At 44.4% G+C, this 24,474-nt stretch overlaps 1 long non-coding RNA gene across 2 annotated transcripts; it reads right to left on the bottom strand.

The window, feature by feature from the left end:
- Positions 1-2,211: 2,211 nt before the first annotated feature.
- On the bottom strand, positions 2,212-4,896 carry LOC142852817 (uncharacterized). 2 transcript variants are annotated; one of them, XR_012911002.1, is made up of 4 exons: positions 4,841-4,896; positions 3,686-3,801; positions 2,699-3,002; positions 2,212-2,407 (listed from the first exon to the last, which is right to left on the bottom strand). It is a non-coding gene; the product is annotated as an uncharacterized LOC142852817 (long non-coding RNA). The 2 variants fall into 2 exon arrangements; XR_012911003.1 differs by having other exon boundaries at positions 2,843-3,002.
- Between the last annotated feature and the right edge of the window lie 19,578 nt (positions 4,897-24,474).

Genomic DNA, 24,474 nt, shown 5'->3' with positions numbered 1-24,474 from the left:
CAGCTTTCTGAGACAAGAGGCTCCCTGAATAACGTGCTTCGCCAAGTACTTAGGACGTAAGTGTACTTAAAGAGTCACTGCACTTTTCAAGTAAATTATAAGGCTCTGCCTTGGAGTTAAGTTTAAACTCCACAGCTGTTTGATGTAAATAAAGTCAGCTGCATAGCTCCTCAGTGCAGGGAAAAGGTAAAGAAATGGAAAAATAAATAAATACCCCCCTCAAGCCCCGGACTCTGATTTCCAGGCTCCCAGGAGCCAATGGCTCTTGTGATGTGGGGCAGTGTGCCATGCAACTCAGAGAAAGACATCAACTCTTCATGAGTGCCTTGGGGCGGGGCTGCTGCCTGGACCCCAGCTCTCCTCACTGCCAGCTACTGGCAAGCACCCCTCAGGCGCCCGCTCTTCGATGGCTCTAATTTCGGTGATTATTTGCTTCCATCGTGTGCTGCCTCCATCAGACTGGCTTTAGTCCCTCGGGATGAAGCAGTTTCTGTAGGCTGTTATCACTTTCAGTGGAGCATGGCTTCAAACACCTTCCTGGATAATTACCTTGGCCCGGTGACTGGGGAATCACCGAAATGATTTTAAACACACACACAGGCACGTGCACACACACACACACACACACACACACACACACACACACACACCTCAAGTGTGTCTCTGTGTGTTTGTTTTGTTTCTGCGTCGTCAACGCCCAGTCATTCCTGAGAGACAGTAGAAGGACAAAATAAGAAGACATATGGTATAGCTTAAATTATTCCCCAAAAGGGAAAGTGTCCAATATTAAATTATTCAGTCTTCCTTCTATTCTGAGGTAGGGAAGATGCATTTCCACCAAGAAAATCATAGTGTCCTTATAATGCCCAGAGGATTCTAAATTATATTATCATCTCTAAATACAGTCAGTTATATTTCACCAGAAAAGCTGCTCCAAAAAAGAAACCTGTAATGTTTATAGTGGGAAATAGCCAATCCTTCTTTATCCTGTCCCTACACACATGACATACGCACAGACACGCACACATATCTCCTCTCGGTTTCCCAGGATCCTCAGAGTCATTCTGCCTTTCTTTCTTTTAAAAAACATTCTCAGGATGTTTTTTTTATGTATATAAGTCTTTACCTGTGTTTATGTCTATGCACCATGTGTGTGCCTGGTGCCTGAAGAGGGCGGAAGAGGGTGTCATGTTCCTTAGAACTGGAGTTACAGATGGTTCAGAGCCAGCATGAGGGTGCCAAGAACCAAATTCAGGTTCCCTGCAAGAGCAATCGCTGAGACAGCTCTGTAGCTCCTACTTCTGTTTTCCTAACATGCATGCAGGTGATGCTCTATTGAGATGCCCAAATAGTCCCCAAAGGAAAAATGGACAGAAGGTCAAACTACGCCTTATTTTTCTAAATGTTATGGGAAACTATGGGTTCTTCTGACATGAGCCAAGGAAGACGGCAGTGGGAAGGAACTTGAATAGGACATTTCTAGAGATCTCTCTTCATCTCAGTTGACTAGAGGAGGCAAGTGTGGGTTGGAGTCCAGCTTCTTCCTGTTTGACTCAGTTTCCTAACATGCATTCCTAATCTACAGTTGTTTCCACTCTGGCCTAGAGCTGTTATGTACAGAGTGGAATCAATTGAGCTAGACCCTGAGAAACAGTTTTACTTAGCATCCCAGGGATAGGTGGCTGCATCTACTTGGCACAATATCAGAACAACGGAAAAGTCGATGTGTCGAAAAGCCTGTCCTCATATACGTGTTTACCGTTGTGGGTCTGTGCATTGTTAGTTCTTGTGTGTTTACCAGGTGTGTCCTGATGCAAACACAAACATTCCTATATTTTCCTCGTCTTTTGAAGAAAGAATTTAGGAGACAAGGAACTGGCCAATTTGTCCAGGACTGTGTCCTAGCTAATTTTCTATCTCTGTGATAAAGACCATGATCAAACACCACTTAGGCAGGAAAAGGTTTATTTGGCTTACTGCTGACATCATTGAGGGACACCAAGGCCGGAAGCCGGAGGCAGGAAGTGAAGCAGAGACGGAGGAGGAACACTGCTTACTGGCTTGCTCAGCGGGCTTCCTTAACAACACAGGATCACCTACCCTGGGCTGGCACCCATGCTGAGTTGGATCTGCTCACAGCAAACATTAATCAAGGAAGAACTCCACAGACATGCCTATAGGCCATGGATCTAACAGAGGCAATTCTTCAACTGAAGGTCTGTCTTCTCAGGCGACTCTGGTTTGTGTCCGATTGACAAAAGAAGTCAGCACAGGTGGGAACACACCAGCAGCAAAGGCGCAGTGGTTGGTAGCAGCTTGGAAGTATCGGAACGACTTCTGTTACTTAGACGCCGGGACACATGAGTGTAGACAGAGGCTGTTTTGTTCATTTCCCGGCTGCCCAGACCTGAAATGATCACATAGAAACGGTATTAATTAAAACACTGCTTGGCCTATTAACTCTGGCTTCTTATTAACTAACTCTTACATCTTAAATTAGCCCATTTCTATTATTTTCTATTTTACCATGAGGCTCACGGTTTAGTGGTCATTCTGGGGTGTCTTTCTCCTTCAGCAGCTACATGTGTCTCTGTGACTCTGCCTACTCTCTCTATATCTCTTCCAGCCTGGCTATATTCTGCACTGCTATAAGCCGAAGCAGTGTCTTTATTAACCAATGGTAATAAAACATACTCACAGCACACAGAGGGGAATCCCATGTCACATGATCTTCAGGTCCTCCGTTAAACCTATTGTTTGGGATCTCTTTGTCCTTAAGGAAGACATTGTTGTTTTCACTAGCAACATTCTCAATAATTCAGAGCACTCACAACCCGCTCACCCAACACAACATCAACAAGTCCAACAGCAAGGATAGCCCCGGGTCCCTTCAGGTCTGCACATTTTCTCATCACTTCTTACAGCAGGGATGCCGATGACGGCCAGAGTAGAGAACACCTGTTCCATGTAGAGTTTCTCTTTAGCTTTTCTTAGTCTTGGACCTACAGATCGAGAAGATGGGCACCTTCAAAACCTAGTCATGCATCACTGAATTCTGGGGGGTTTTCCAAGAAATGCATCCCTGGATCATTTTGTTCTTGTGCGGACATTCTATACCAAGACAAACCTACACTCACCCAGGCTGTAAGATCTACGCATGGGGAAGGTTGGGTGTGTCCTGCGGCCTATTACTCTTAGAGACGTGATGAGCACGTGGCATGACAGCAAACCGAGCATAAGAGAAAATGATGTTTCCAAGAGCTGTGTAAACTCACAAGATGCTTGCTGCCGTGTGACATGGAGGACTGTTTTAACTACAAACCTGTTTTCTAAACAGAAGGAACACACTTAAGAATAATAATAGAAGTATAGTACAGCAAATGCCTAGGCAGAAACAGTTGTTTATTGTTATTAAGTATTAGCTATTGTACACAATTTCATGTGTTATGTAATAGTAAAACCACCAGTAGGTAAGTTTGTTTGGGCCATCATTGCCATAAAGGCCCTGTCTTAAGGCTTCGGTCACAGCGGGTAGCATTGTGTGCTGTGACCTTACGATGCTGTGGCCTCACTTAGGTGGCAGGACCTTCTTGGCTTCATTATAATCATATGGGATCACTGTTGTGTAGGCATGTGGTCCATTGTTGATGGAGACCCCATTAACAGGTGAATAACGGTAACTTACTCTTTGACAATTGCAGGTCTCCAATAGAACAATTCTGTAAATTTCAGTGGCTTCAGGGATGTGTGTAGGCAGATAATTGACGAAGGTATTGTATGGCACCATGCCAGACACAAGCCCTAAAATGAAAAAAATTTAAACTCATATTTTGGAAATGAACAGAGAAAACGTTGTGTTTCAAGCAAGTCAAAACACAATAGCAATGCGTTTGCTGTTGTTTCTGTCTAGTGCTCTGTGCCCAGGTGGATAAAAGATAAAACTAAATTGTGAATGACAATCAGAATAAGCTATTGCACGAGTGTATATTATAACAATTGCTTCCTATTGTAGACTTTTCCCTAAAGTGCTATAAGTTTGTGAAAAATCAAATAAAATTTGATTAAATATTTAAAACAACCCTTAAGGTGATTCATTTATTTTAATATTATATTTTAACTAGCTTTTTTTATTAAAAAGGAAATGCACGAACATTATAAGACTTTTAAGAGTAAAAATGCATACAGCACTGGGAACTGTAATTCCAGATACTTGGGAGGCCCACCAAGTTCAAGGCCAAGCTCAATCCCCAGGAACCACAAGCAAACAATAAATATGAAGGGAAAACATCTCCCTCCACCTAATCTCAGATTGTCAGGCCTATTTCCAGTTCTCAGAGACAGTAAAACAGCACAGAAATGTACCGTGGTCCTTACAGAACATCCTGAATATTGTAAATTGCTGTCTTAGTTAGGGTTTCTATTGCTGTGAAGAGACACCATGAGCATGGCGACTCTTATAAAGAAAACATTTAATTGTGGTGGCTTGCTTACAGTTCAGAGGTTCAGTCCATTATCATCATTGTGGGATGTGGCGGCATGCAGGCAGACCTGGTGCAGGAGAGGTAGCTGATCAGGCAACAGGACGTGGTCTGAGGCACTGGGCTGTATCTTGAGTACGTATGAGACCACAAAGCCTGCTTCCACAGTAACACACTTCCTCCAACAAGACCACACCTGCTCCAATAAGCTCACACTTCCTAAGAGAGCCACTACCATTGGGGGTCATTTTCTCTCAAACCACCATAGATACTGATATCAGTTTTTCAAGACAAAGGGACCTGTGTACAAATCCCACTCTTCTCTTTGTTTAGTCCGGAGTAGCACCTCCATTGTCTCTCACCTTTTCCAGTGTTGCGTTACATGGCCTTGGAAGGAAGATCAGTCAGGAGCTGAGACCTTCTTGTACGCTGACTCTATAATACATAAAAATATGTATTTATGTATCTTATGATCCGTCTTTATAAACTGCTTTTGCCACCTATGAGCTGTGACCCAGTCCCCTTATCTGGCACCCACCCTGTGATTTTCATCTATCTTGGTTCTCTGGCTTCCATTATCCCGGTTTTACCTCCAAGACCACAGAGCTCACCATAGGTCCCTTCCCTGCACTGCAATCTGGACACTCTCCAGGGATGCCCCGGGGCCTTAGCCTATTTGATGCCCTCTCAGGGTCACTGCCCTGGGTTGCCCGACCTCTGTGGGCTACAAATCGCCTTGCTTTGCATTTCAGAGGCTCCAGACGGGAGAAGCGAGCCAATCAGTCCCCGTCCTCCAGCCCAGCCAGAAGTAGAAGTGTCATATTTTTAGACACCAAAGTGTTTCCTAAGCTTGGATGTGTACTATCATCTGAGAAACTCATTAAAAATAAAGATTCCTGGGCTTCCACCCAGAATTCCCGATGCCGAAGGGGCTGCCTGGGAACTCGCATCTGCACCCAGAGCCTCAAGCGGTATTGACTGCAACCTGCCAGGGGCTGACCTGTTGTCAGGGACCTTCTGGCTTATAGGCAGAGGGTGTTTGTCTCCGAGTTATGGCTCAGTGAATAATACCAACACTTAGCCTGCTGCACAAAATTTTAAAATGTGGTGAGATGGATTCCTTGCCAGAGTTAGATTACTGCGTTTTGGGGAACACACTTCTGCTCATGATGAACATTCAGAGAGGATGGAGTTCTGTTCTGGAGGGCAGTTCTGCTCCGCTCGGCCTACAGCAGAAGGCTATGTTTGATGGTAAGTTGGAGGCCGAGTTGGAAGGGGTGTATTTACTTGTCTGCACAGAGAGGCCACAAATCCCAGCACTTTCAGTTTAGTTAAACGCATTTTGGAAAATCCTTTTGGCTCATGTGGTCTTGCGCTTTGAGTTCCATTTTTAAGCACTGGGCCCATCCAAACCCACCGAAGCTGAGCCGACGCAGCCAAGGAAGATGCTGAGTTTCACACAGCTCTCTGCTGAGTCTGTAAAAATTTTACAGATTTGTCCAAACTGCCTTGTTGAGAAACCAAACTCAAACAAAACAAAAATCCCTAATCCCAGTGGGGTTGATAGGATCCTGTGGCTTTAATCCAATGAGACATAAAAGCAGGGGTCAGTCACATGACTGACGAACCTAAAGGTTTCATTATGAAAACTGAAAGAAACCCACAAGCTTAGTCTTAAAATACACTCCCAAGAGATGAACCAGAAAAAAAAAATCATCTTAGTTTTGGCTCTGGAAGCATAGACTGTGGAAACAGGTCCAAACCAAATGCTGTCAGGGCTCGCTCATTTCAAACCCAAAGCGGAATTTTATTCCACTAGGGTGACAGTGTTTATTAACACTGTCTGTGGCAATTGGATTGTCTAGAAGGGTTCAGGGAAGCTGGAGCCCCCCTCTTGTTTGTGTTATGAACAGAACCAGACGGCTGTCCAATAAAATCAGAACCAATAACATAAATGATGAGATTTTGTTTTACCATATTTTCCTTCCTCTGGGATGTGTAGACAACACTGTACAACATAAATTATATTTTCTGTCCTTTAATACAAAAGTTTACTCATTAAATGTCAGATCCCTTTTAGCGCTGACTCTGATTATAGAAAAACAAGTACAATCTGAAGAAATTTGTGGAGGGCCTGGAGGGATGGCTCCGTGGTTAAGAGCACTGTCGGCTCTTCTAGAGAACCTGGGTTCAATTCCCAGAACTCACAGAAAGGCCGACAACCATCTGTCCTCTGGTGTCAAAGGCTTCCACACTCTATTCTGGCCTCTGCAGGCGCTAGGCATTCATGTGCTGTGCTGCACATAATCCATACGTGTTAGTCTCCTATACATAGAAAATGGAAATGAGAAAATTAATTCATTAAAAATTACGGTATCTTCCTATTATTGTCACTGTATAACAAATGACTCCAAAATAAAGGGAATAAAACAACAGCATATTAGTTGCAGTTTTTAATTTTTGTGGGTCAGGAATTCTGGCAGGATTCTGCTAAAAGATTCTTCTACTTTGTGTGATTGGCCGGGATCATTCAAGGTTCAGCTGATTCTGTCCCAAGGGTTCAGAAGGGCTGCATCCCCATACCTGTGAGGTTGGAAGGACAACTGTGGGGGGGATCAGCATCTGCTGTTTCCATTCACGGTCTCTTCACACTGTTCTGATGGGTCAGAACTTCCAGGCCAAAGTGTAGCCTGGAATGGGTACGAGCCACTGCATTGATCAAAGCAGCCACGAGCCAGTTTCAGGGGGGAGAAACGCGTCCATCTGCCTATGGAAGAAATGTCAAACGCCAAATAATTTCTGGTTGCCCTTTTACCACCTCAATGCAAATGATAGCCTTGTAGTCCTAGAAAATTCCAATTTATTAAGTGTATGGTAAAATTAAGAATCTGAACTTGAGGAAACATTCACTGGTGCAAAGGGTCCTGAGAGCAACTTGGAAAAACACCGCTCTCCAAAGTGCACTTCTAATCAGCCAGCAAACACGGGTGGGTGTCCTGCTAGAAAGCCAGCAACGGGGCAGAACAAAGCAAGGTTGTCAGCACAGGTGGCTGAGGCAAGTAAGCATCTGAGGCTGCACAATGGATATCAGATCCAATGATATGATGTGCAATCGATATCAGAGCCAATGATGTGCTGAAATGAGGGGTGGTAAGAATGAAGCCCAGAAACAAGCCGAGTTGGGGGTCTTCAAGGTTGCAGCAGGAAGTAGTATTGGGGAAAGGAAGGGAGCGGGAAGCGTGATGGGGTGTGAGCCCGCCCTCCCTCCCTCCCTCCCTCCCTCCCTCCCTCCCTCCCTCCCTCCCTCCCTTCCTTCCTTCCTTCCTTCCTGGTGTGTGTCTATAATCTTTTCTCTCAGACTATTGACAGGATCATCTATCTCCCCTAGTGTCCTCGTAAATATGTTTATTACTTGTGTTTACATGTTAGTATCTGTGCACGATGTTTGTGGACATCGTGGCATGTGGGGGTCAGAGGAAAACTTGGTGCAGTCCCTTCTCCCCATCCACCCTTCATGTTGAGTCCCTGAGAACTGTGTGGCAAGCACATTTGCCCGCTAAGGCCTCTGTGGCCCTCCCTCGTCACTTGTTCAGCTTGGGCCTACCATCACAAAATACCACAAAAGACGTCCATTTTCTCGCAGTTCTTGAAGCTGGGAAATGCAAGGTCGAGGTTGGCAGAAAGATATCTGTGGAAAGGTTTTATTTGACTGGTGGATGGCCAACCCCTTGCAACGCCTTCATGTGGCCTTTCTTTGGTGAATGCTCAAAGAGAGAGAGAGGCAGCCGCATCCTCCTTCAGAAGACTTCTAATCCCACAGGAAGTCCCTCGTCGTCGTTTGTTCTCTCTCTCTCTCTCTCTCTCTCTCTCTCTCTGTTTTTGTTTTTTTTTTTTTTTTTGGTTTTTTTGAGACAGGGTTTCTCTGTAGCTTTGGAGCCTATCTTGGAACTATCTCTTGTAGACCAGGCTGGCCTTGAACTCAAAGAGATCCGCCTGCCTCTGCCCCTCGAGTGCTGGGATTAAAGGTCACCACCTCCCAGCTGTTTGTTCTTTTTTAATATATATCTTTGGGAGCCTGCAATCCAGCTCCTAAATAAATACATAGAGACTTATTCTTACTTATGAATGCCTGGCCTTAGTTTGGCTTGTTTCTAGCCAGCTCTTTCTTTTCTTTCTTTCTTTCTTTCTTTCTTTCTTTCTTTCTTTCTTTCTTCCTTCCTTCCTTCCTTCCTTCCTTCCTTCCTTCGTTCCTTCCTTTCTTTCTTTCGTTTTTATTTTTGGATACAAATCTTTTCTTTAATTTTTTTTAAAAAAGAAAACAAACTATCTTTTTTTTCATTTTACATACCAATCCCACTTCCCACTCCCTCTCCTCCTCCCATTCCCTTCACCTACCCCCCCACCACACCCCCTATCTACTCCTCAGGGAGGGTAAGGCACATTGCTTTGGGGAAGGTCCAAGGCCCTCCCTACTGTATCTAGGCTGAGCAAGGTATCCATCCAAAGAGAATAGGTTCCAAAAAAGCAGTAGGGATAAATCCTGGTGCCACTACCAGTGGCCCCGCAGTCTCTCCCAGCCACGCAACTGTCACCCACATTCAGAGGGACTGGTTTGGACCTATGTTTGCTCTTTCCCTGTCCGGCTAGAGTTGGTGAGCTCCCATTAGCTGAAGTAAACTGTTTTCATGGGTGTTCCCATTATGGTCTTGTCCACTTTGCTCATATTCCCTCCCCTCCCACTCTTCAACTGGACTTTGGGAGCTTGGTCCAGTCTAGCCAGCTTTTTATTTGTTTTAACTTAAATTACCATGTCTACCTTTTGCCTCTGGGCTTTTATATTTCTCTATTCTATATACCTTTTTTTTTTCTTTTTACTTCTGACTCCTTGGCTTGCTATGTAGCTGGGTGCCTAGCCCCTGGTGTCCTCTCTCCTTCTCCTGCTGTTCTTCCTTCTTTTCTCTTTCTCCTTCTATTTATTCTATCTACCTAGCAGCCCCACCTATCCCTCTCCTGTCTAGCTATTAGCTGTTCAGCTCTTTATTAGACCAATCAGGTCTAAAAAGTAGGCAGGCAAAGTAACACAGCCTCACAGAGTTAAAAAATGCAACATAAATGAACGCAACACATCTCTGCATCATTTGGAATTCCACCGCATAAACAAACGTAACACATCTTCAACTAATATCTCACAATACCGCATTCACGACCTCCTCCTTTAATGCTAATTGTCTCCCAAACATCCCACCTCTAAATGCTAACACATGGCCAGAATCAATGCATGCATTTGACAAGAGGTACACAAGCATTTAGCCCATAACTCCTGGTCTCTCAGCTCTCACTAGCCCAGGCTTTCTGTCCAGTTCTGCTGGCCTGTGCTTCTCAGGTCTGGCACACCAGGCCACTCAGGAGGACACCAGGGAATCCAGCAAGTGTGGAATTTTAGCACAGACGCCTCCCTTTCACTCAGACTAGACTTTTGCTTCCTCCTGCTGTAACTTTGGAGGCCACATGATCTGTAGACCCCAATCCCAAAGCAGGCTGTGTGTGTGAGAGGACAGGGTAAGAGAGTAACAAAGACGAATAACGTTGGGAGGAACCTAGGAACTGGGTCAAACTACGAAAGGCGTTTCTGAGAGCCTGTGACCCAGCTGATAAAAACAGAGCCGGGAATGATCACCTGTCATCTGAAAAGACACCCTGGCTGCAAGACAACAATGGGGCAAAAGTAGAGTCACTGAGCACAGGAGGTGGGGACTGAGTGGTGGCATAAGGGAGGGTCCAGGGTCTATCTGTAAAGAGGGGTAGGGGATGCAAACCCACTTGGTCAAGGATGACTGAACAGAACCATTGCTTTTGGTCCAGATCATAGGCTGTTAGTTCTGAGCCTTGGAGTCTTGAGGAATGCTGGAACCAATGGCATCCAGGGATGATGTAGGCATCAATGCAGAAAGCTAGGCACATGTGAATGGAAGGTCAGGGCCAAGCTGTGAGCCAGGAAACCATCAGGCATGGAGCCAAAGGTCAGGCAGAGGGTAAGCCGAGCCGCAGCTCTGGCCTGCACATGGCAGAGTGGCCAGATGGTTAGAGGATGCGCAGCAGACAGACCACAACCCGGAAGATGCAGAAAGGTATGCGTAGGCTGGAAAGATGGACCACATGGGAATCAGGTGTCCCTCAGGGCCAAGGTGGACAAACATCTTGAGAGCCTCATTGCCAGTAAGAAAGTCTCTGGCACATTTCCTGTTGGAGCAAGAACAATCTCAAGGCTTCTGGATCCATCCTAGGGACCGGATGGGAAGAGAATACTGGGCTTCTGTGCCAGTTAGATGAGGACCTCTGTTAGGCTGAGATAGTCTGGCTCAGCAAACGGGAAGTGAGTCTGAGAAGAAAAGGGTGCCCTCCCTCCCAGCAGATGTAGGGATGTAGAGGGCAGACTGCAGGCTGTATCCAGCCCCTTGACCATCAAAGGAGAGTGAACTTAACGCTCTACATAACCGAAGTGAAGGCTGGTTGTAGTCCAGAAAGACTTGGGACACACTGGCTTAGGTTTGGCCTTAGGTCAGGAAACTGTTGGATTTCTCTGAGTTCCCTACTCTTCCTTCCACACAGGGCTGGAAATGTATTGTCACTGATGAGACATGAGACATTAGCAATGTGCTAGCCCACTAAACAGAGGCAGGGTGTGGACCCTATAAACCTGGTGTATCAGTGTTGAAATAAGAGCGGCAGGGCTGCGTCCCTGGCACCCGGCCGCCCGCACGGCTGGCTTTACCCGAAATAATTACACGGAACTGTATTCTTTTAAACACCGCTTGGCCCATTTCTATCTAGCCTCTTCTAGGCTAGCTCTCGCACCTGGACTAGCCCATTTCTAATAATCTGCTGTAGCCCATGAGCTGGCTTACCAGGAATGATCTTAACCTGCATTTGCCTGGAGTGGGAGAATCATGGCGACTCCTCGACTCAGCTTCTTTCTCCCAGCATTCTGTTCTGTTTACTCCACCCACCTAAGGGTGGGCCTATGAGGGCCAAAGCAGTTTCTTTATTGCTTAACCAATGAAATCAACAGATTGATATATGACACTCCCACATCATATCAGCACTGTGGTGTCGCCCCAGCTAGTCCGCGAAGTGACTGGCTGGAACACGGAGCAAGCTGAATACTGTTCCTGAGAGCTGCTGCCACCCGAAGTCCTGTTCCAGTGGGACGGCAAGCCATGTGTCACACCTAAATACCAGTGGACAGACATCTGCTCTGGGCCTTTTAAAATTGGGTAGATGCTTGTAGCATAGCACAATATCGGGGCTGGACCCCTCTCATCAGAAGGCAAGAAGCCACCCCAGCGCTGCCATCTCCACGCACTCCCCAGTGAAGGTCAATGTGTCTGTCCAGCAAGTCACTAAGTCAGCTTAGCTTTCCAATTTACCAACTACTCTCTCTGGCCACCCAGGCTTTCTTGCCAGCACTTTGGTCCCGAGGAGAGGCTCTTGATCTGATTTCTGCTTGAGTTGGTCTGATCAGTTAGGTCTTTGGGTATTAATCTTTTGTTCTCTATATCTTGAGTGCCCGAGATGTGCCTGGTACTCTTCTGGAAACAGAGAGACGGTTCTAACCCAGTCTCTCTCCAGAACGTTATACAGTATGCTAGGAGAGGCAGCCTTGGGGAGCAGAACGAGTGTTCCAGGCTGCATCCCAGCAACTATCCCCAAGTCCTCTTCCCAACAGCATCTTAACCGGTTCTAGAATCCTCCTTTCTCCTCTTCTTGTACACGGACACACTCATACACACATTCATGGCTGCTTTGGGGGTGAGGTTCTGACGAAGCCAGAGGCAGATGAGTCAGCCCTGAGTTTGAGGGGAAGTGGAAGTCTGCACTGTTACTCACAGACTGGCTGCCCCCAGCGGGGACGGAGCAGCCTGCTGTGCTGTTCAGTAGCAGTGAACAGAGAGCAGTTTGGGATTTTCATTGAAGTTGCAGGGGAACTGTGAATCAATTTGTGGAGACTTTCTCTGTGTAATACTGGGTCTTTCTAAAACAGTGTACTGACGTTTATTTAGATTTTCTTAATGCTCCTTCAAACTCAACTGATATATGCCTCCTCCAAGACCCTCTCCTCTCACCCCACTAAGCACGGTGGCTTGCTCATTTCCACCGTTACCAAATATACTACAGGAATATCCTGCTTACACTCATTGTGCTGACAACAGTGAACACCATTAGGGGAATGTTCGCTTTTAGAGGCTAGAACCAATTGCGATCTTGATGCTAGAACAATCCAACTCCCAGCAGCATTTCTTCTTCTTTTCTTTTCTTTTTTTCTTTTATTTTTAAGACAGGGTTTCTCTGTGTATCCCTAGCTGTTCTGGAACTCATTCTCTAGACCAGGCTGGCTTCAAACTTACAGAGATCCACCTGCCTCTGCCTCCCTAGTGCTGGGATTAAAGGCGTGTGCCACTACTGCCTGGCCCCCCAGCAATATTTCTTACTTAATGTTAGGAACCTCATACACCAGATTCCCACTAATTCTAAATTTTAAAGAGTCCTGTGACTTATATCACAAATTTAAATCAGAAAATTTTGGTTATTAATGAAATTGAGCATATTAAAATGGCTATTAGTGGACTGACTGTATTTCCACTTCTGGTTAAGCCATTTTTACTTGGAGATAATCACACTTTTCTTACTGACTTTTGGAGGGTCGTTATTGATTGTTTATACATCTTCCATTTGTGATACTTTCACTTTTAAAATAGTTTATCTTAATAAACAAATGGTTTTTTTATGTAGATAGATTTGTTGGTATTTTTTAAATGAGAGTGTATGTGTCTGCGTGAGGATGTGTGTGCCCAGGTGAGTGTGTGTACGGAAGACAGAGGTTACTCTTGGATACCATTCCTCAGAACACTCTCCGAGCTGTTTCATCTGGCTAGGACTCTCACTGCCCTAGGACTGGTGAAGTAGGCTAGGCTGGCTAGCCATTGACTTCCAGGGATACATCAGTTTCTCCCTCCCCTTGCTCTCCTGATGATGGGATTATAAACACCTGTCATCATGACTGCCCCTTTTTGTTTTTATTTTTATTTTATGTAAGTTTTGTTGATTATCTTAGGTCTTCAAGCTTTTAAGGCAAGCACTTTGCTGGCTGAACTATTTCCACAGTTTTTACCAGTATTTTTTTTAATGTATTTTAATTTTATGTGTATGAGTGTTTACATGTATGCATGTATATACACCATGTGCATGCAGTACCATCAGAGGCCAGAAGAGGGCGTCAGATGCCATGTAATTGGAGTTGTGAGCCACCATGTGGGTGCTGGGAACAGAATCCCAGTCCTTTGCAAGAATAGCTATGGCTTTTAGCTGCTGAGACATCTCTCCAGCTCCATTATCAGTATTCTTTAGGGTCATCTGTTTCATTCAGTAAGTATTTACTTCAAAGTCAGAAAGCTGCAGTCTGTATTTGCTGCCTCAATGCATCAAAGGTGTAATTAGCCTGGCATTGGTTGTGTACATGTTGTGAGCTTCAGCTCCATCTTGGTTGTTTTTTTTGGGGGGGGGGATAACCAGAGGTCAACATGACCTCGTGACCTCCCTAGTGACTGACTGCAAAACTATTGCTCTCGTATTAAGTTCCCTATATATAGATCATTTTCTAAGTTTTTCATTTTGTTCTCCTGCCAATTTGTTTAATCCCAAACCAATACCACATTATCTTAGTTATAGTAAGTTTACAAAAAAAAAGAAAAGTGTAAAACCTTGTTTCTCTTCACAAAGGCATGCTACCCTTAGTTTGAGCTCATCAATATATGTGAAAATTTAGTTTTCCAAATTCTTGGAAAAATCCTATTGAGATTTTCACTGACATTGTAGTGAAACTGTGAAACCATTTGAAGAGAATTGCTACCTTTATAATATGGAGGATACCATGGGAGGAGACACCAGGAGTGGCCTGGATGTGATGGTTGAGAGCTTGATCAGATTTTTAAGACATAATGCCCTGTAGCCTGCTAGACAGAGAAGACTGAGACTTTGAAGGTAGACAACAAGCAAAGCCAGGCATTTAAAAATCATTTGCATGATATCATTCAAGACCTCAACAGAAAAGAACCAAAGATTCAACTAGAAATGCTTGCAACAGCCCATTTGCAAGGGGGCCATCTTTAGAGGTGGGAACTTCGGAGATGGAAGCAGACTATGCTCTAAACTGGGTGTGGTGGTGCAGTCATGGATTGCCATAGTGAGTTCTAGGCCTACCTAGAAAGATTTTTGGGGAAAAAATGATGAAGACAGAGAAATGGGGGGGGGGAACACTTTAATTGTGCTGGAAGGACCATATCATGAGACAAATATTGTAGGAAAATGGAGGTGGAGATCTGGGTAAAGGGGGAGGTTCCAGGAGGAACTGCCACGGACTGAAACTTCCTCCCACATAAGAAGCCAAGCCAAGGAAATAACAGCCAGTGTCACTCTGTCAGGCTATGTTGGCTCTTATTAATCCTGCCACCACTTAATTTTGGCCACAACCAAATAGAAGTCAGAAGGGCTTGAGTATACATACATCAACCTTCCGTGTAGAGACCAGGCTGCAGTGTAAGTCCAAAAGACAAGGGAGATCTTGGGAGCCAGCACACCAAATGGCATTCCAAACTACATGAGATGACGAGGCCTGGGCTTGCTTTCGTCCCAGTGCTCAGGGCAGCATTTTGAATCTGTGTTGAAAAAAAATAATGATGTTTTGGGACTATAGATTCTTTAAAAACAAATAACTGTAGCTGGACAAAGAAATAAAAACAGAAAACAAAAATGTATTCACTCACAAATTATATATAAAGTATGTAAACAGAAAAGATCTTGGAGAGGTCCAGGACTGAGCTCTGGAGCATTCTGCAAGTTCCTAGAGTTAGCAGGTGGAGAAAGCAACTAGAAACAAACATCAATAGAACACAGAGTCTGAAAGTCAAGTGAAAAACGAATCCAAAAAGTGGCTGCTATTTGCTTGCATGGGCACCTGCTGTGAACAGGTTCAGGGGGCTTGAGAGGATGAGACATGCACACTGATCACTGGACACAGCAAACCCAGCCCACACTGACATCAAGGAAAGCAATGGTAGTGGGGGGCGGGGCACAGCACTGATGTCGGGTTGACAAAGAAATTAAAGAATTAGGAAGAGGTAAGTTGAAGTCTTCTATAAATTATAGACTTAAATATTTAGGATGGAGGGACATAGACGGCAGCCAGAAGGAAAGTTAGATCAAAACAGATGGCTTTTGTTGGACAGGATGATGAGAAATAACAGCATGTTTGTATACTGATAGGAATAACCCAGCAAAAAGGGGGGGGGGGAATGAATGACACCAGAGAGAAGCGAATTGCTGCTGCCCAAGGACAAGCAGACTGTAGGGAGCGAGTGGCTGGGAGGAGGCCCGAGTGCAGCAGTGTGGACTGGGGGCAGGCGCAGTTGCTGGAGGGTGTGCCAGTGTGTGCTGGGTGTGCCAGTGAGGCAGACGGGTGGAAACTGTTCTCTCTTCATTTCTTTGACTTCTCATTGTCGGTAAGCAAGGTCGGATGCTGACCGAATCCAGAAACGTTGGTGTTTGGGGAAGAGAAGGAAAAACATGAGCCGTTTTACTAGCTCAGGCGTTACCTGACTCCTTTGACTGTGTGTTTTCTAAACTAGTGTTTACGAAATGCTAACTCTCACATGCGTGAAGATTGGTACCCGAAACCGTTCATCATAAGTTAAAGCCATTCACTGTGAAGGAAGTCTTCCACTTAAATAAGCAGCTAGAAGAATTTTGATAAAGCAAGGTTAACAGGTATTTTTGAAACTCCTCAGAGTTATGACCCTTTTCTCGATTATGAAAAACTATCTTAGCAAATACTTTATATCAATTATCAAAATAATTTTAATGATGTATTAGCAACAATGTAATTATTCCTTGTTCAGCTTAATTAAAAGCAAAGGATTGGAAGTTAAGCTGCAATAGACCATATCCCCCTCCCAAATCAGCTACTTATTTTCCCAACACATACAAGAGTGTTTCAGGTTGTTCTTTAGCTGCTTTATTGGGGACATGCGGTGCACTAAGATTTGTAAAAGATAATATGCATAGTTTTAATTTAAAAATGAGGAGTGTTGTGAAAGGAGACTCCTCAACCCAAAAGAGTCTCTAACAAATGAAACTTGGTCCTTCGGGCTGGTGAGATGGCTCAGTGGGTAAAGGACCTTGCTGCCAAGCCCAGCGATCTAAGTGTGATGCCCAGGACTCACATGATAGGAAGAGAACCAGCTCTCGAAACGTGTCCTCTGACCTCCATGTGTGCTGTGGCGTGAATGTGCCAACAATAAATGTAAAATCACAGTGATTAGGGTGACAGATATACACACCAAGTTTCTTTTCCCAAGGATCCTTACTTAGGGCTTCTCTTGAGGAAGTCTTCAAAATTCTTTTATTCCTAGAAATCGTAGCAAAATATCTAGTGTATGTGAGGCCCCTGGTTGGATCTCAAACCACAAAAACCGTAAAACAGAAAAAGGCTGGCAAGATGGCCCAGTGGCTAGCAGCTTTTGTGCACTGGCCTAATGACCTGAGCTCAAAACTGATGCTGTGTCTGCCACACTCGTGTCCTGACATGTGTATGCCGACATGCACTTGTGCGATAAATTAAAAGAAACTAACATGTCAGATTTTAACAGTTTACAGCTAGCTGCAGCATGGCATGCTTCTCCACTGCTAAGCATCTCCGGAACTTTCCTTCAGGCTCTCCTAGTTAGGTTTTTGTCGCTATGGTAAAACATTGGCCAAGCCGAGGTCACAGGCCATCCTCAAGGGACGTCACAACAGGACTCTAGAGGCAGGAACTGGAGCAGAGACCACAGAGGAAGGCTGTTTACTGTCTTTCACTCTGTGGATTGCTCAGCTTGCTTGATTATACAGCCTATGCCCATCTGCTCATGGGTGGTACCACCCCAGTGTCCAGGGCCCTTCCAAATGACTCATTAACCAAGAAGATGCCCCACAGGCTTGCCTACAGGCCAATCAGATTGGGCCTTTATTCAACTGAGATTTGCTCTTCCCAGATGACTCTAGCGTGTGTGTCAAGTAGACGAAAAACAAGCCAGCACCCATCCCAAACTGAAATTCTATGCCTATTGAACAGTAACTATCCATCTTTCTGCTCAAGCTACTAGCCACCACACCTGTACTCTTTGTTTCTCTGGATTTGACCATTTTGAATACCTCATATGAATCAAACACCAGTATCTGTCCTTGTGACTCCTTATTCCAGCAAGCACAATGGCACTCACATTTGCTCATGCTGTAACGCACATCTGAATCTTTCGTTTTGCGGGCTGGGGAGATAGCTCAGTGGTTAAAAGTGTGTACTGCTCTTGCAGAGGGCCTAAGTTCACTTCTCAACACCCACCATCCCGTGGCTTGTAACTGCCTACGACTCCAGTTCCAAGGTATCTGGTGCTATCTTCTGGCCCCTAGGGGCAACTGCACTCCTATGCACACACCCTTATATAGATACACACGTGTACACATAATTTAAAAATATGCAAAAGATAAAAATAAAGAATTTTACATTTTATAAGCTGAATAATAGTCCATTATGGGTATAAACATATGTATTATACTCATATCACACTTTTGCTCATCTGTTTATGTGATAATGGACAGTCAAGTGGTTTGTATCTTTTGGCATTTGTGAATGATTCTGGCATAAATACATGTATATAAACATCTACTCAAATCCTTGCCTTCAATTTTTTTAGGCATGTATCCAGAAGTAGAATTGTTGGATCACGTGGTATGGGTAATTTTCTGTTTGTATATTTATTTAGCAGAAATGGGTCTAAAAGAATGTGAGCAAGAACAAGCAAGAGAAATAGGATATAATTGTGGAGAATTCGTAGGGCTCCACTGAGATCAGAAATCTTGAATTTAAAATGAAACCAGCCATTATTTTCATATTACTTTTTTTCCAGCCACATTCATTTGTACAGATGGTACATGCAGGTACATGTTAGAATAAGTGTTGGATATAACTGTGATTTGGTCTTAGTTAAACCAATGTGTTGAAGCAAGAAAAATGCAAAGGAATTGAAGATATGCATATAATTCTAAATGATTATAGTTTGGATCACAGGTCAAACACATTTTATGGATTTTTCCATACTGGCCTCACAGATTTCTTCCTTTTCTTTTCTTTTCTTTTCTTTTCTTTTCTTTTCTTTTCTGGCTTTTTGAGACAGGGTTTCTCTGTGTTTTTGGAGCCTGTTCTGGAACTAGCTCTTGTAGACCAGGTTGGCCTCAACCTCACAAAGATCCGCCTGCCTCTGCAGGGATTAAAGGCATGCGCCACCACCGCCAGGCCAAGATTACTTATAAAAGTAATTTTTAAGTTCTTCATGAATGAAAAGCATTTAAAATGTGTTTCTAGCTAGTTTTTGTTAGAGCATACAAATAAAATTTATTTTTATAAATTTATCATATAACAAGGGCTTGAAAGTTGTCATAGAGGTTGAGGGATTTGTTCTTGCAGAGGACTCTGGTTGAACTCCCAGAATTTACATGTTGGCTCAACACCATCTGTGACTCCAGTTGCAGGGGATCAAATACCTCTTCTGACCTCTTTGAGTACCAGGTACTCACAAGACACACATACATTCAGGCAAAACCTTAACACAAAAATAAATTAAAAATAAATGTGAAAACCTATTTTATTACTCCAGATATTGGCAATTTTTGTTCAGTTTTATTTTCTATTCTTTTTATATTTTCTATAGTTTTTATTTTCATTGCCTGCTGTGTTGACTAGCCATTCCAGCATAATATTGACTAGAAAATGTTGCATATCATTCTTCTAGGACTGGTTTAAAATTGGTGTGTGGGAGAGCTGTGGAAATGACTCAGCTGTTAAGAGCACTGGCAGCTCTTCTAGAGGACAGGAGTTCTATTCCCAGCACCCACAGAGTGGCTCACAACTGCCTGCAACTCCAGTCCCAGGGGATCTGACACTCTCCTCCGGCCTCCTTGGGCACTGCGTGCATGTGGGATACAGGCATACGTGCAGAGAAAACACTCATGCACATAAAAATAATACGGTAATTTAAAAAATTGTATGTGTGTATTATATGTACAAGTGTCTGCAGGTGTGCACACACATACACATGCATAGAGGCCAAAGGATGACTTCCAGTATCCTGTTCCATCACTCTGTGTCAGTGGTTCTCAACATGTGGGTCACAATCCCTTCTGGGGGGGGTCAAACGACCCTTTCACAGGGGTCACATATCAGGTAGGCTATATATCAAATATTTACATTATGATTCATAACAGTATTAGAATGGCAGTTGTGAAATAGCAGTGAAATAATTTTATGGTAGGGGAATCCCCACACCATGAGAATCTGTATTAAAGGGTCACAGCATTAGGAAGGGAGAGGACCACTGGTCTGTCTTATTCCCTCAAGATAAAGTCTTCCTGTACCTGGAGCTCCTGCCAGCCAGCAGGCCACAGCAATCCTTCGATCTGTGCCCTGACTCCCCCAGCTCTGCGGTATAAACACCTCCATGGCCAGGCCTGTTTCTCTGCATGCTGTGGATTCTAACTCAGGCTCTCAACAGATGCTCTTAGCCCTGAGTCATCTCTCCTGCCCCTAGAAAATGACTCCTTCCAACATTACCCTGAAGAAAGATGCACACGCCTTTGTTTCCAGCATGCGGAGGCAAAGGCTGAGGCTGAGGTAGGAGGCAGAGGGATCTCTGTGAGTTCCAGGCCAGCCTGGTCTATGTAGCAAGTTAGAGAACAGCCAACGCTATATGGAGAGACTCTGTCTCAAAACAAAAAAAACCAAAAAAAAAAAACAAAAAAACAAAACCCCCGAAAAGACAGACGGTGGCTCTAGTTTTTGGTGGGCATGCTATCAAAGGGGGTTCATAGGAATCAGTACAGTTTTCCTCGGAATTAAATACTGAAGTTTTTCAAATGCCTTTTCTGTATAAACTGACATATGGCTTTTCTCTGATAACTGGTGAATGTCAAGATTAAATTTATGAAAATTTAAAATACCAAATGATTCATTTCTTTGATCATCCCATCTCAGTTATGATATATTCGATATTTTCATTTACTGGGGTCCTTTGGTATTTACAGCCCGGGAAACTCGGTTCATCATGCCCAGTTTACAGACAGAAAGCATACAGACTTGTGGCACACACTGTGGTTTATACCCAGCATGTGGCCAGAAAGGAGTTCAAGCCCTGATCGGCCTGATTGCAATTTTGTGCTCCTTTTGTGAGCTGTTCTTTCTTAGAGCAGAGGCCTGAGCTTGCTCTTGCCCTGATGTTCAGGACAGCATTTTGAATCCGAGTTGAAAAAAATACTTTGGGACTCCGAGTTCTAAAAAAAAAAAAAATCAGAACACAAAAATTCATTCACTCACAAATGAGTTTGTCATAAAATGTGAACAGAAGAAAAAGTCTGTAAAAGTAGACATAGCAGCTAATCTTGGGGGTTATTTCCTATTAAATTGCTTGAAAATTTCCATCACATTAGAATTGATTTTTAAAAGTCAGTAGAAGATAAAAAAAACAATAAAATGAAGTCAAATGAAGTACATTTCTCCTGAAATGTATAGCGTTCCTGTGGGCCAATGGTCTTACTAATATATTCATATTGAAGACCAAAAAGAAACAAGGACCACATATGCTCCCGTCTCCCTGGGAGCACCTGCATTTCCACAGTTGGAGGTAGTGTTTTCTGAGCAGACATGTTGGGAACAATGGCTTCAATCCAGAGAAAGAAGCAATGACATAAAAGGACATCTAACTGTGGTGACTGGCAGAAAGATCATGTCCCCAAGGCTCAGGAGACAGAATCCTCTCTATCCCATAAGTCCCCGGGATGAGCGCTGGTCATACACAAGAAAACTGTGGACAAAATAGAACGAAGTGAGCAACAGTTACAGCCAACATAATATTTCACTGCAAGTGGAAAAACAGGCAGAAAAAAAAACCAAAACAAAATAAAAAAAACTTCCTTGTTACCTTTTCTGGGTAAAGCAAAAACAAAGTTGTATTTTATCCCTTTTTACCCCTAATTTTCCACCTTGTGGGCAAAAATAGAAGGAAAATTACTTCTGGGCCATCTTGCATGTATTGCAAAATAATGAGCCATTTTAGGCAGCTGAACAAGAAGCAGAGGAACAAATGTCCTCTCCAGAAAGGGACAATGTGGTCATCTTGTCTTCAGATCTACCAAGTCTTATAAAGAATACAAAGGGCAGTGTACTGAGGAACTCATCCCTGGTCACTCAGTTAGCACGGTTAGAAATATGGCAGCTTGACCGTGAGCTGGAAGTTTTGCACCCAGAAGTTTGAACTATTGTATACCTGCCTCATGAAGTTCTCGATCTACATCTGCTAATCAGGCCATTTCACAGCAGCTTCCTCCTCTTTTTCTGTCTCCATCTTTTAAATGTTGATTCATTGAAAAAGACATCCAATCAATTTTGCGAAGTCAGCTATTAATGTGATCATTAATACTACGCCATTTCCCCTGGCCAACCTCCAACTGCACGTATTGAGCCCCTCTGTGTTGACAAAATTCCAAGATGACCCTAAGAGCCTAGCTACGCCCAGTGTCGTCCCCTGCTCTTGAACATGAGATGGACTCGTGGACAGGATGGGGTACCACTCCTGGAACTGTTAAGTAACACAGAAGAAGAGATTTCACAGGTGTAAGTAAGATCTCTAATTAGTTGACTTCTAGTTAATCAAAAGATGGATTATCTTAGGCAGGCCCGATCTAACCAGGGGAATATTTAGAAGAAATCAGAGCAATTCAAGTGGAGAGAGGCTTGTCTGGCTGAGGATGCAGAAGTGGTGGTGCTGGGACCATGTATTTAGGAGGAGGACAAATTGGTAAGACTCTGTGCCAACAGCCTCTGGGAACTGAGAGTTTTCGCCAGCCAACAACCACTAAGGATCTGGGGACTGACTGCTGGGTCTGGGGACTGACCGCTGGGTCTGAGTACTGACTGCTGGGTCTGGGGACTAACCGCTGGGTCTGGGGACTGACCGCTGGGTCTGGGGACTGGCCGCTGGGTCTGGGGACTGACCGCTGGGTCTGGGGACTGGCCGCTGTGTCTGGGGACTGACCGCTGGATCTGGGGACTGACTGCTGTGTCTGGGGACTGGCCGCTGTGTCTGGGGACTGACCGCTGGATCTGGGGACTGACTGCTGTGTCTGGGGACTGGCCGCTGTGTCTGGGGACTGACCGCTGGATCTGGGGACTGACTGCTGTGTCTGGGGACTGGCCGCTGGGTCTGGGGACTGACCGCTGTGTCTGGGGACTGACCGCTGGGTCTGGGGACTGACCGCTGGGTCTGGGGACTGACCACTGTGAGCTGACTCCACACAACTGGTGAGACTGGAAGAGAACTCTCAGCCTCGGATGGCAGATGGCTTCAACCTACTGAGATCCAGAGCAGTAGGCTCAGAAAATCCTTATCCTTGTTTCTAATGCAAGGAAACTGTGAGACAGGAAATGCATGTTGTTGTAAGGCATCAAATTAGTGATAAGCAAAATGAACACATCTGTCCCTTAAGCCTTAAGATGTAATGGAAATATCCCCAACCTGAGGTTCTGAGCTAAGGTAACAGGACAGACAGACAATGCTAATGTGCTTCTTTACAATGTGAAACAAGTCACCTCTATTTTCTAACTCCAGGTCACTTGGTAGCCATTCATGTTGGTGAGTTATTTCTCCCACTCCAGAAACATGACCGCTGACATGATATGCTTTCTGTCCCTTTTGTGTGACTCTTGTTAGATAGACCATGTACATCACAGTGGTCAATTAGATGGGAGCAGAAGTAATGGGTATTGGTCTGGCTGTGGCCCCTGACTCTCCTTGGCTCTCTTCCCTCTGCTACAGAGCATACAGATGCCCCTCATAGCCTTGCTCTTGGGGTGAAAGGATACGGGATTCATGCTAGAACTCTAATATGAGTAAAGAATAAATCTCCGGTATTTTAATACCCTGTTATCTCAGGTCACTTGCTACTGCAACATGATTAAGCTCATGTTGACATAAAAGGGAACAACTGAACCCATAGAGCCCAAAATGTCAGCCAGAGCCACAGGAATGAGAAGATAAAATGACATTCATTTTTAATGTTTTTATGAACCTCTGCTATTTTCTTTTATTAAAAAGAAAGGAAGGAAGGAAGGAAGGTAGGTAGATAGGAAGGAAGGAAGGAAGGAAGGAAGGAAGGAAGGAAGGAAGGTAGGAAGGTAGGAAGGAAGGAAGGTAGGAAGGAAGGAAGGAAGGTAGAAAGGTAGGAAGGAAGGAAGGTAGGAAGGAAGGAAGGAAGGTAGAAAGGTAGGAAGGAAGGAAGGTAGGAAGGAAGGAAGGAAGGAAGGAAGGAAGGAAGGAAGGTAGGAAGGAAGGAAGGAAGGAGCTGTGTAAGTTTGCATAGACGAGAAGACAGGAGACTGCCAGCCATCGTTCACCTGTGTTGACAATCACAGAGGCTGTGAATGTTTGAGAAGGTCACAATCAGCAGAGCAGTCCACTCTTCTCTCCCCAAGGAAAGAGTGTGGGACACTGCTCTCAGACAGCTCTTCTTAGGAAAAAGGCTATCCTCCATCTTTGGGTGTCCACATTCCCTTAACAAATAAACAGGCCCTTAAGACAGGATCTTCAAAGCCTGCTGGGAGAGCTGGTCAGAGATAACTGAAGGGGGTTGTGACTGCTCGGCAGAGACTACTAAACAACATACACACACCCAGAAGATCAAAAACAAAAACAAAACCCCAGAACTTCTCAGGAGAAAAGACCTAGATGGAAAAACACTAATTTTTTAAGAGTGAGGGAAGGGGCTTTGGGTTAACAGGGAGGCTGCACTTGGGATCGGTAGGCTCTGCTTTCGGGGCTTTTTGAAAGCTGTTCAGATGGGTTCTGTGGCAAACTCTAAA

Source organism: Microtus pennsylvanicus, chromosome 6 (genome assembly GCF_037038515.1).
Source record: "Microtus pennsylvanicus isolate mMicPen1 chromosome 6, mMicPen1.hap1, whole genome shotgun sequence".
In the NCBI taxonomy this organism is placed as follows: Eukaryota; Metazoa; Chordata; class Mammalia; order Rodentia; family Cricetidae; genus Microtus; species Microtus pennsylvanicus.
This window is presented reverse-complemented; position numbering and strand designations above follow the sequence as displayed.